This window comes from Portunus trituberculatus, chromosome 29 (assembly GCF_017591435.1).
Source record: "Portunus trituberculatus isolate SZX2019 chromosome 29, ASM1759143v1, whole genome shotgun sequence".
Lineage (NCBI taxonomy): Eukaryota > Metazoa > Arthropoda > Malacostraca > Decapoda > Portunidae > Portunus > Portunus trituberculatus.
Window position 1 is genome coordinate 4,923,485 of NC_059283.1, and position 12,527 is coordinate 4,936,011.

The 12,527-nt window shown below is 38.8% G+C and overlaps 1 long non-coding RNA gene across 2 annotated transcripts in view; it reads right to left on the minus strand.

Annotated features, from left to right (window-relative positions):
* The window catches only part of LOC123510637, a 153,167-nt gene that overhangs the window by 100,850 nt on the left and 39,790 nt on the right, over positions 1–12,527 (minus strand). The window lies entirely within an intron of this gene.

Genomic DNA, 12,527 nt, shown 5'->3' on the forward strand with positions numbered 1-12,527 from the left:
GAAAAGAACAACAACAAGTAGTAGTAGTAGTAGTAGTAGTAGTAGTAGTAGTAGTAGTAGTAGTAGTAGTAGTAGTAGTAGTAGTAGTAGTAGTAGTAGTTGGAAGAATGATAGAAAATTCATTAAATAAAACAAATAAACACTCTCAGTCAATCCTACACGTGTTTGTTCTCTCTCTCTCTCTCTCTCTCTCTCTCTGGGTGACGTCAATAGCTGTTACCTTGAGAAATAAAATCACACAACTGCCTCTTAAATATCTACACTTCATTACTTATTTACTTATCACCTTCCTCTTCTATTACACAAACACTCAAATTCTACTCTTACTCCATTCCGTTCTTTCTCTCCTCTCCCATATCTATCATTCTCTTTCCCATACCTATCACTGTCTTTCGGATACTTCTCTACCAATCTTTAAGGGTTTTTTTTTTTTTTTTTTGGTTAATTTCCCTCTTGCATAGTACAAAAATAATCTCACTCTTCCCTTTTTCCTCTATACTCATCTAATCACTACCTATTATCCCATTCTCTCATTCTCTATTCATTCTACCCTTCTCATCTTCCTCCATCCATGTCCCGTCCCTCACTCTCCGTCTACCTGCACCCATCTCACCTCATCTAAATCACCTGTTCACCTGTCTGCGTCACACATGTAGCTGCTGACGTCACGAGGGGAGTTCCCAGCATGCCCCGCTTAAAAAACAAGGAATAGCAGGTGATATGACTGTTTAGGAGGAGGAAAAGTTGATAGTAGTAGTAGTAGTAGTAGTAGTAGTAGTAGTAGTAGTAGTAGTAGTAGTAGTAGTAGTAGTAGTAGTAGTAGTCTGTCAATATAATCCTGATAATAATTTGAGGAAGAAGAAGAAAAGAACAACAACAACAACAACAACAACAACAACAACAACAACAACAACAACAACAACAACAGAAGAAGAAGAAGGAAGAGGAGACAGAAAACAAGAACGAGGACGGGACGAAGGAAGAGGAAGGAAGAGGAAATGGAGGCTGGTATGGGTGGGAGGTCACACACACACACACACACACACACACACACACACACACACACACACACACACACACACACACACACACCATACAGCACAATATTATTTTTTAACTTCTTTAAGCAAATCACTTAATAATGAGTACCCTCTCTCTCTCTCTCTCTCTCTCTCTCTCTCTCTCTCTCTCTCTCTCTCTCTCTCTCTCTTGTGGCTCTTACCTCTCTTTTTCTTCTCTTCTCGCCCTTAAGGGAAAATTCCCGATTGAGAGAGGAAGGTCAGCTGACAGAGACAGAGAGAGGGAAGGAGGGAGGGAGGGAAGGAGGGAGGTAAGTGAGGAAGAGAGGTAGACAGACAAGGCTGGAGAAAGTTATCTTCAAACGACTCTCTCTCTCTCTCTCTCTCTCTCTCTGTGTGTGTGTGTGTGTGTGTGTGTGTGTGTGTGTGTGTGTGTGTGTGTGTGTGTGTGTGTGTGTGTGAGTGAGTGAGTGAGTGAAACCATTTTTGCCCTTTATGGAGAGAGAGAGAGAGAGAGAGAGAGAGAGAGAGAGAGAGAGAGAGAGAGAGAGAGAGAGAGAGAGAGAGAGAGTATAAACAAGAAAGGAAGAGGTGTGTGTGTGTGTGTGTGTGTGTGTGTGTGTGTGTGTGTGTGTGTGTGTGTGTGTGTGTGTGTGTGTGTGTGTCGGGTCTTTGGCGAGCGTGATTCAGAAATTAGTACGTGTCAGTGGGAGCTTTACACTCTCTCTCTCTCTCTCTCTCTCTCTCTCTCTCTCTCTCTCTCTCTCTCTCTCTCTCTCTCTCTCTCTCTCTCACACACACACACACACACACACACACACACACACACACACACACACACACTTTAAGGAAATGCCATGAATGTGATAGTTCTTGCACTCTTCGGGGATTTACCGTGAACCAACACACACACACACACACACACACACACACACACACACACACACACACACACACACACACACACACACACACACACACACACACACACACACACATCGACACAATTCTTGATAGAAAAGGACATTTAGAGAGAGAGAGAGAGAGAGAGAGAGAGAGAGAGAGAGAGAGAGAGAGAGAGAGAGAGAGAGAGAGAGAGAGAGAGAATCTTGACGTCACACAGAGAAAAACTGGCAACCAAAACTTAATGAGCAAAAAAATATACTTTGTCCTCATTGAGAACCAAGAGTGGCTTACGACACACACACACACACACACACACACACACACACACACACACACACACACACACACACACACACACACACGAAACAAAAAAGAATGAAAAAAAAAAAAACGAAACTCTCATTATATTTATCGTGGATGTCTCAGATTTTTCTTCCTTTTTTTCGTTTTCTTTCTTTTCTTTCTTGTTTCCTAGCGGGTACAAGGTTGCGAGTTCATTGTCCCTGGTATCTGTTAAACTTTTTGCCCTTTTCTCGGCTTCTTTTCCTGGTTTTCGCCTTTTAACCCCTTCAGTACCATGACGTGTTTCTATATTCATTCTACTTGCTATTTGGTGATTTTAAACAGCTTCAGAAACTCATGTGGGGATTAGAATAGTGAAGACTGTAGCCATTAATCTTCTGACCTCCATAGACCCTTCCTAATGTCAATAAAATCGTCTAATCATACCCAAAACTCATGGTAAAAATACGTCCCAGTAATGAAGGGGTTAAGGAATGGAAGACAGACAGGAAGGATAATACACAAAAACACAAAAGTCATACATAAATTACATAAAACTGGTGAATGGAGGAAAGGAAAAAAGAATGAAAGGAAGAAAAAAAGAAAGAGAAAATAGATATAATGAAGACAAGGAAGACAAATTACAGAAAATTATGAACAGAAAGGATAATAAGCAGAAGTCACACATAAATCTTATAAAATCTGGTGAATGGAGGAAAGGAAGAATGAAAGGAAGAAAAATGAAGACAAGGAAGACAAATAAATTACAAAAATAAAAATGCTGAATAAATGGAGAAACGAGACACAACAACGAAAAAGTATGAAAGAAAAGTAGAAATAAAAAAATAGAAATGAAAAGAAAAATAAAGAATAAAAAAGAAAAAAATGAAAAAATACATGAAAGCTGAAAGAGAAAATGATGAAGAAAGAAAATGGAAAAACAAAGAAAAGAAGACAAGAATAGAAGGAAAAAAATAAAGAAGAAAATGGAGGAGAAACAAAACAAATGACAAGGATGAATGAATGAGGGAGTAAGAAAGAAAACAAAAGACTTGGATGCCTTAATCTCTCTCTCTCTCTCTCTCTCTCTCTCTCTCTCTCTCTCTCTCTACATAACCCTGATCTACGACTGGTTCTCTTCAGTTTTCAACCTAACCCTTACATCACTTTATTTTTTCTGCCACCCATCGTTATCAGGCAGTATACAATTTCACTCTACCCATCTACTCTAAAAACAACGCCAAAACCAGTTAAATAACCCATCTTTTCTACACAACTTACATAATACTGCCAACCAATTCAGCACTGGGACATATTTTTACTATGAGTTTTGGGTATTAGACCACTTTATTTACACTAGGAAGATCAATGGCTAGAGTCTTCACTATTCTAATTCCCACATAAGTTTCTGAAGCAGTATAAAATCATCAAATAGTAAGCAGAATGGATATGAAGATGCCTCAATATACTCAAGGGATTAATAACCGTAATATCAGGGCTAATAATAATGTCTAGGTATTTCATTCATGTAATATTTTTGCTAGGAAGGAGTAATGATTTGTTTATGGTTGCCACGTGGGGAGAAAAGACTGGAGGTGGATAGGAGAGAGGGTAAAGGAAGGTGAGGAAATGGAGGAAAGACGTAGGAAGAGTGGAGAAGAGGAGAAATGGCAAAGGAAGGTCATGGAGGAAAGGCGGTGAGAGCAATTTTCCCGGTAGAAAGAAAAAGAAGGAAAACAAAGGTGAAGGGGTGAGTTTAAAAAAGGAATTCCCGTCTTCCTGTCTAATTTTGATTGTACAGTTCTAGGGAGTGAGTTGGCGGTGTCTCTTGACGTCACTTCCGCCCCTCGACACACTGGCTGGCTTAAGTGTGAGCGAGTGACGAGAGGAATGTACGGCAATGACTTCCCTTCACAGTATATCATTAGTAAATTCTGTAACTCCCTGCCTGCTTCTGTACTTCCATCTACCTAAGACTTGAAGCTGAAAGAGGGAGGTTCCAAGACATTTATCCCATTCTTTTGGCTGGTAAGGTAAGGTATAAAATAGTTAATCCCTTATGCAGCTTCCCACACCGTCCACAGCACAAGTCACGTAGATGCTTGGGAAAAGGGAGAAGAGAAAGTACAGGCTCGGACCCTTCACATTCTCACTTCTTCATTTCCGCCAACCGTTCACACGACACGAACACATTGGAGAGAGTGACTGGCTAACCTTTAGAAACGTTGGTGACGAGGCGTATCCTTCCACTGTTGGTAAAACCGTAAGTCACAATGAAACCACAAGAAACAACTTTACATAACATAACCCAACCCAGCTGGACCGGGCCTAACGTAGCTTAACCTAACTTAACCCAACCAGATCTAACTTAACTTAATCCAGACATATAAAATAAAGCAAAATAATCTAACCTAACCCAACATAACCCAGTCATATCTAACCCAATCTAACACACTTCAACCTTATCTAATCTAACAAACCCAGCCAGTAATCCTGACTTGAATTCAATTAAGAGGATGATTTCAAGACATTTATCACTTTCTTGGCTAACTCTCTCGGACCTGCAAAGGGACTTACAACTAAGTGGACTTTTATTTCGTTTTATGTTGCTCTTGACCAATTTTTCCCAATTACATAAAAGGGAAAAAACTTAATCTAACCTAACTACAATTTCACCTAACCTACTTTAACTTTACCAAATCCAAACCTAACCAAAACAACTCCAAAGACGTGCCACCCACCACCACCACCACCACCACCACCACCACCACCATCACCACCACCACCACCACCACCACCACAAGACACAGAACATACCCTAATACTCCCTCGGTCATGACGTCAAAAGCTAAGCGCACGTAGCAAACCAGAGTGAGGCAAGAACTACATTCCAGTATCACCTTTTCTACTCCGCGGCACAGCTAACCTAACCTAACCTGCTTTACTGGTGTCCAAGGCAAGGGTGAGCTAAGTCACGTAGACTCATAGGTACAGTCATGGGGAGGGAAGAACGTGCTACTCTGCCCTTCTCATTAGCATTGTTCTTGTATATTACGTCCTCACCTGCTAATGCTCAATGACTCGGTAAGAGGAGAAAATAAGGAAAAAAAACTGTAAACACTTTTTTTTATATAGTATTTGATGTCATAGGGAGGTAAGAACGTGCTATTCACGCTTTCTCATTAGCATTTTTCTTTTATATTAAGTCCTCACTTGCTAATACTCACTGATTCGATAACAGGGGAAATTTAGGAAAGAAACTGCAAACACACTTTCTTATATAGTATTTGATGTCATGGTCAGGGAAGAACGTGTTACTCTGCCCTTCTCATTAGCATTGTTCTTTTATATTACGTCCTCACCTGCTAACACTCACTGACCCGATAAGAGGAGAAAATTAGGAAAGAAACTGCAAACAGGCTTCCTTATATAGTATTTGGTGTCTATCCCAGTTTAACCCCTTCAATACTGGGACACATTTTTACCTTGAGATTTGTGAAGGCTTAGACCATTATATTTACATTAACAAGAGTCTATGGAGATCGGAAGATTAATGGCCACAGTCTTTACTATTTTAATCCCCCACGTACGTTTATTAAGCTGTATAAAATCACCAAATAATAACCAGAATGAATATGGAAACGCGTCGTGGTACTGAAGGGGTTAAAGTCTGTGGTCAGCTGATACTCATTCTATCTGACTTTAGAATAAGAGACACGAGGAAAAACTGTAAATTTGCTTCTTTAAACAGTATTTGATATCTTCTCTCAGTTTAAAGTCCCTAATAAGTTGATTTTCTTATAGCCACTGACAATTAATGGATTTCTACCAGATTTAGACAGCTTAATATTGAAGCACACATCCTAACACTTTTATTAATGTCTTCACTCAAACTCCCTTGTCTGTTGATCATTTTACAAATATATACAATCCTTAAGAAACTAGAAGGCTTAAGGCTGACACAGAGGGAAAAAAATCAATATGTATTAAACTTATTCACTTACACTGCACTGTTGAGAGAGAGAGAGAGAGAGAGAGAGAGAGAGAGAGAGAGAGAGAGAGAGAGAGAGAGAGAGAGAGAGCAGTTTTTTTACGGTTAGTCCTATAGCGCCTGTAGGCACACTTGAAGAGTGTATGGAAAGCGCTGTTCAGCTTCCGCCCATTAGTGGCGCAGGCAATTTTATTTATAGTGGTACCCACATTAGGGCCCATATCACCATCCAAGCTCATCTTGAGTGTAACCACCTAGAACCTGGGCATCATGGTGATATGTAGGTAACTTTAAAATACTCGACAAATGGCAAAGTGTTTTAAGGCTGCACGTGGTGGGATTCGAACCTACGCGTGGACGTCTGCCAGATCCCACGCTCACCACCGTATCCACTATGCCACTAGTAGTAGTAGTAGTAGTAGTAGTAGTAGTAGTAGTAGTAGTAGTAGTAGTAGTAGTTAGTTAGTTAGTAGTAGTTAGTAGTAGTAGTAGTAGTAGTAGTAGTAGTAGTAGTTAGTTAGTTAGTTAGTTAGTTAGTTAGTTAGTTAGTTAGTAGTAGTTAGTTAGTTAGTTAGTTAGTAGTAGTAGTAGTAGTAGTAGTAGTAGTAGTAGTAGTAGTAGTAGTAGTAGTAGTAGTAGTAGTAGTAGTAGTAGTAGTAGTAGTAGTAGTAGTAGTTTGAATGAATGAATGAATAAACCGATGAAAAATAAATAAATAAAGCAACTAAACTATACATAAACTAACAAACCAGTAAACACAAATAGAATAAACACAACATCACTTTCTCTCCCTCACGTCCCGCCACTTCCAGAAGAAAAGAATGCACGAAAATAAAACCCAAAACCAAAATAATAAAAATAATACTAATAACACTCACTCCTTTACAACATTTTTACCTGGAGTGACTCAAGACACGACTGTAACACGGATGCTGAAATGTGTTTGTAAGACTGGCCTTTTCTTTTCTGACGTAGTGAAATAAAACAGCCTCAAAAAACACACATAGAGAAATTGTCACATTCACACAGGAAATGACACACACACACACACACAGACACACAGACACACACACACACACACACACACACACACACACACACACACACACACACACACACACACACACACACACACACACGGACGCACGCACATTAGACACGCTTCTTTCCTTGTTTTTTCCTAGTTTAGTTTCCCCAGGTAGATTGTTGCGGTGATGACCAGGTAACTTTTTCGAACCTGTCCAGTGGTATGTGACGGTAATTACAGGTAAAACAGCAGTAGTAGTAGTAGCAGCAACAACAACAACAACAACAACAACAACAACAATAATAGTAATGATAATGAAATGAAGTACTGTAAACAAAAAAATATATGAATGAATAGATAAATAAGTGATAAATGAAAATAAAAAGGGAAAAATATTGAGCACTAGAAATATTGGGAATGGAAGGATAAAGAGAAAAGTTTATCATTATCTCGAAATTCATGAAGAAAATCAACATCACACCGAAATAAGAAAAAAACAAAAAAAAGAGAAGCATAATTATTTTTCTTTATCTTTTTCTATATAATTGTTTTTCTTATCTATCGTTATCCTCTAATTTTTCTATTCTATCTATTCTATCTTATCATTAACAGTATTTTAGCATCCTTATCCTTTCAATATCTTACTTTCTTCGTTTCTGTCTCGTTTACATCTCGTACCACCACCACCACCACCACCACCACCACCACCACCACCACCACCACCACCACCACCACCATCATCATCTATTTTACAATTTTTATCATTATACCTTCATACCATCTTTTTTTTCTTCTTTTTTTCTTTTACATTGCCTGTGTATCGCATCATCTCTTCCTGTACCATCATCTTTCACCTTCTTATCTCTCACCTGTCATCTTCATTATCCTCCCTATCATCATCTTCCATTACTTATCATGTCATTTTTACTCATAGTTCAGTCCTCCTTCTCCTCCTCCTTCTCCTCCTATCTTTATCATTTATTTTTATTGGTTAGTTTTTATCATTGTGTTTTTTTTTCTTTTAGTTCTTCTCCGCCTCCTTTTGTCCTTTATTCATTGCACTTCTCTTCCTCTTCCTCTTCCTCCTCTTCTCTCTTTTCTTGTCTCTTTCTTTCCTCCCTCCGACACCAGCTGCCTCTCTGCATCCACTCAAAGTAAGACGAATTATCTTATTTTCTTTATTCTCTCTCTCTCTCTCTCTCTTTCGTGCAAGGATAAGTGTTCTATTGTTTCAGCTTGCACGCACACGCACACGCACACCCACACACACACACACACACACACACATTGCACCAAGTCAAGGTGTGTCAAGGTCATATGTGCACCATTAGACACACACACACACACACACACACACACGGGGAAGTCCCAGCCTAGGGCAATGGGAAGGCACCCCATCTTCCCTCCCAGAGAGAGAGAGAGAGAGAGAGAGTCTTACCCTTCATCTCTGTTCCTTTTCTTTCCTCCTCTCTCCGCTAAAATACGAAGAAATTGAGAAGTGATGCGAAAATAGTTACAAATGATCAATAAAATATGAACCTTAGTGAAAATTATCGTACTGGAGGAACATTAAGTCGTGAATTTATATCTTCACGATTTTTCCCTTTTCTTTTAGTCTTTTTTAACTCCTTCAGTATTGGAACGCATTTTTACCGTGAGTTTTGGGTATAATTAGACGATTTTATTGACATTAGGAAGTGTCTATGGGGGGTCAGAAGATTAATGGCCAGAGTCTTCACTATTTCAATCTCCTTACAAGTTTTTTTGAAGTTGTATTAAATCACTAAATAAAATCGCTAAATATTGAAACGTGTCATGATACTGAAGAGGTTAACATTTTCTTAGTTTTTTTTTCGGTAATCCTAGTGGGTTTTTTTAGTTTCTTGGGGAAAAACAAGGAAGGATGTGGAGAGGGAAAATCAAATAGAAAAAAAAAGTTAATAAGTATACCAAAGAAGTTTAAAAAGATGATGATGCTTATGTTACGAAAGGAAGAAGAGATAATGGTGACTAATGCTATAATCAAGGAAAGAAAGACTATAAATCATGCTATCACACACACACACACACACACACACACACACACACACACACACACACACACACGCACGCACGCACGCACGCACGCACGCACGCAGGCAGGCAGGCAGGCAGGCAGGCAGGCAGGCAGGCAGGCAGGCGCGCGCGCGCACACACGCGCACACACACGCGCACACACACACACACACACACACACACACACACACACACACACACACACACACACACGGTAGCTCAGTGGTTAGAGCACTGGCTTCACAAGCCAGAGGACCAGGATTCGATTCCCCGGCCGGGTGGAGATATTTGGGTGTGTCTCCTTTCACGTGTAGCCCCTGTTCACCTAGCAGTGAGTAGGTACGGGATGTAAATCGAGGAGTTGTGACCTTGTTGTCCCGGTGTGTGGTGTGTGCCTGCTCTCAGGCCTATCCGAAGATCGGAAATAATGAGCTCTGAGCTCGTTCCGTAGGGTAACGTCTGGCTGTCTCGTCAGAGACTGCAGCAGATCAAACAGTGAAACACACACACACACACACACACACACACACACACACACACACGATGAGTTTGAGATATATATAATTCTACTATTTTAACATCTATAAACAACCCTATACAGTCTTAGCATAAACTGGATTTACTATATTTTATTCAGCTGCATCTAACTTTATAATTATTTTCAACATTTACTGATAGATCTGCGTAATTCTGAGATTTATTCAGTTCTATATTACTTTATACTATTTTACCATTTATTGATCTATATAATTTAAACATCTATTCAGTTTTAGATAAATTCATAACTTATCTTATCTATTAATCTTTATAACCTAATGATTTACTCAGTTCTATATAAAAACAGAATTCATTGAGCCATTTACTGATCTATATTATTTAACCCCTTCAATACAGGGACACATTTTTACCTTGAGATTTGTGTACGATTAGATAATTTAATTGATATTAGAAAGCTCTATGAAGGTCAGAAGATTAATGACCACAGTCTTCACTATTTCAATACACCACATAACTTACTGAAACTACATAAAATCACCAAATAGTCACCAGAATGAATATGGAAACGCGTCATGGTACTGAAGGGGTAAAAGATGCATTCACTTCCAGCTACATAATTCATCTTAACACTAATAGACCAATACTATTTTTTTGTCTATTGAGTTGCATAAAGCTATATAAATTTCTCCACGCACTTACTGACAAGAATGAATATGGAAACGCGTCATAGTATTGAAGAGGTAAAAGATACATTCACTTCAAGCTACATAATTCATCTTAACACTAATTCTTTGGTCTACTGAGTTGCATAAAACCATACAAATTCCTCCAAACACTTACTGCCAAGAATGAATATGGAAACGCGTCATGGTACTGAAGGGGTAAAAGATGCATTCACTTCAAGCTACATAACTCATCTTAACACTAATAAACCAATACAATTCTTTGGTCTACTGAGTTGCATAAAGCTATACGAATTTCTCCAAACACTTACTGACAAGAATGAATACGGAAACTGAAGGGGTAAAAGATGTATTCACTTTTAGCTACATAATTCATCTCAACACTAATAGATAATACAATTCTTTGGTCTACTGAGTTGCATCAAGCTATACGAGTTTCTCCACGCACTTACTGACACCATTTCAACATTTACGGAAGCACCATCAGGGAATCACCTGAGAAAGAGTCAAGAAGGATGATAATGACCTCCAGCTGACTACAGGTGTGTTACGTGGCTGCTCACCTGTTGCTGCACCCATCTCTACCTGCCCGCCCGCTCCCGCTACCTGGTTACCTGCACGTAGACACCGCCATTTGAAATGAGATTACTACCTATGAGAGAGAGAGAGAGAGAGAGAGAGAGATTCATGTGTTCAAGCGCTCTTTTTTCAGCGATTTTTTTCTTTCCTTCCTTTTTTCTTTCTTTTACGTCACTCCTTCCTCATTCTTTCCATGTCTTTTTTTCCTTATCTCTTCTTTTTTTCTTTTATTATTCCTTTCTCATCTCTCCTTCCTTATTCTTCCTATGTTTTTTTTCTTTTCATGTCTCCTTTCTTTGTCATTCCTCTCTCATCTATCCTTCCTTATTCTTTCTGTTTTCTTCCGTATCTTTTCCTTTTTCTTTGTCATTTCTTTCTCATCTCTCCTTCTTCATTCTTCTTATTTCTTCCTTATCTTTTCTTCCTTCTTCATCATTCCTTTCTCATCTGTCCTTCCTCATTCTTTCCGTTTTTCTTATCTTTCTTTCTTTATCATTCCTTTCTCTTCATTCCTTTCTTATTCTTTCTTCCTACTTTTCCTTATCTTTTCTCTTTTCTTTATCATTCCCTTATTTCTCCTTCCTTATTCTTTCTATTTTCTTCCTTATCTTTTTTTCCTCTTTCTTTATCATTCCTTTCTCGTCTCTCTTCCTTATTTTTTTCTGTTCTTTTCTAATTTTTCTTCTTTATCATTCCTTTCTCATCTGTCCTTCTTTATTCTTTGTTTTTTTCCTTCTTTATTTCTTTGCCATTCCTTTTTTATGTATCAAAACCTACAATGACGTAAGAATACACTTAACATCAACACACTACAACAAATGACCACTTTTAGCGCTATTCCCACCTCTTATTCCAACCTCCTACGACTTGACTTAATTTAATAGGGAGGTTTCAAGACACCCCTTCATTTTTTTCTAACTCTCTCGAACCTGCACGGGGACTGGCAACTCACTGGTACGTTTGTTGTGTTTTTTTTTTTTTTTTCGTTTTACATTGCTCTTAACCAGCTTTCCCGACTTACATCAAAGAAAATCAATAATATATAGACCGAAGAACACTTGTAAATATTTTCTCTATAAACATTGATGGTTCTATGGCCAAATTCTCGCCTGATAGTTCGATTCCCGTCCCATTTTCTTTCTTTCTTTTCTTTTCATTTTTTTTCCATTTATTTAGGTAAAAAAAAAGTTAAAGAAAACGAAAGTAAGGAGAATTTTGCAAACTCTAAGCTGTATAGGAGAAATGCGAGTAAGAAATAGAGTTGATAGGAGTACTTACTAGAGAGAGAGAGAGAGAGAGAGAGAGAGAGAGAGAGAGAGAGAGAGAGAGTAGGTACGTACAGGTGGTGCGAGGGAGTAGAAATTAGAGTACACAATTATACACTAAGGCGTAGAGAGTGGCGCAGTGGAGAGAGAGAGAGAGAGAGAGAGAGAGAGAGAGAGAGAGAGAGAGAGAGAGAGAGAGAGAGAGAGAGAGAGAGAGAGTGT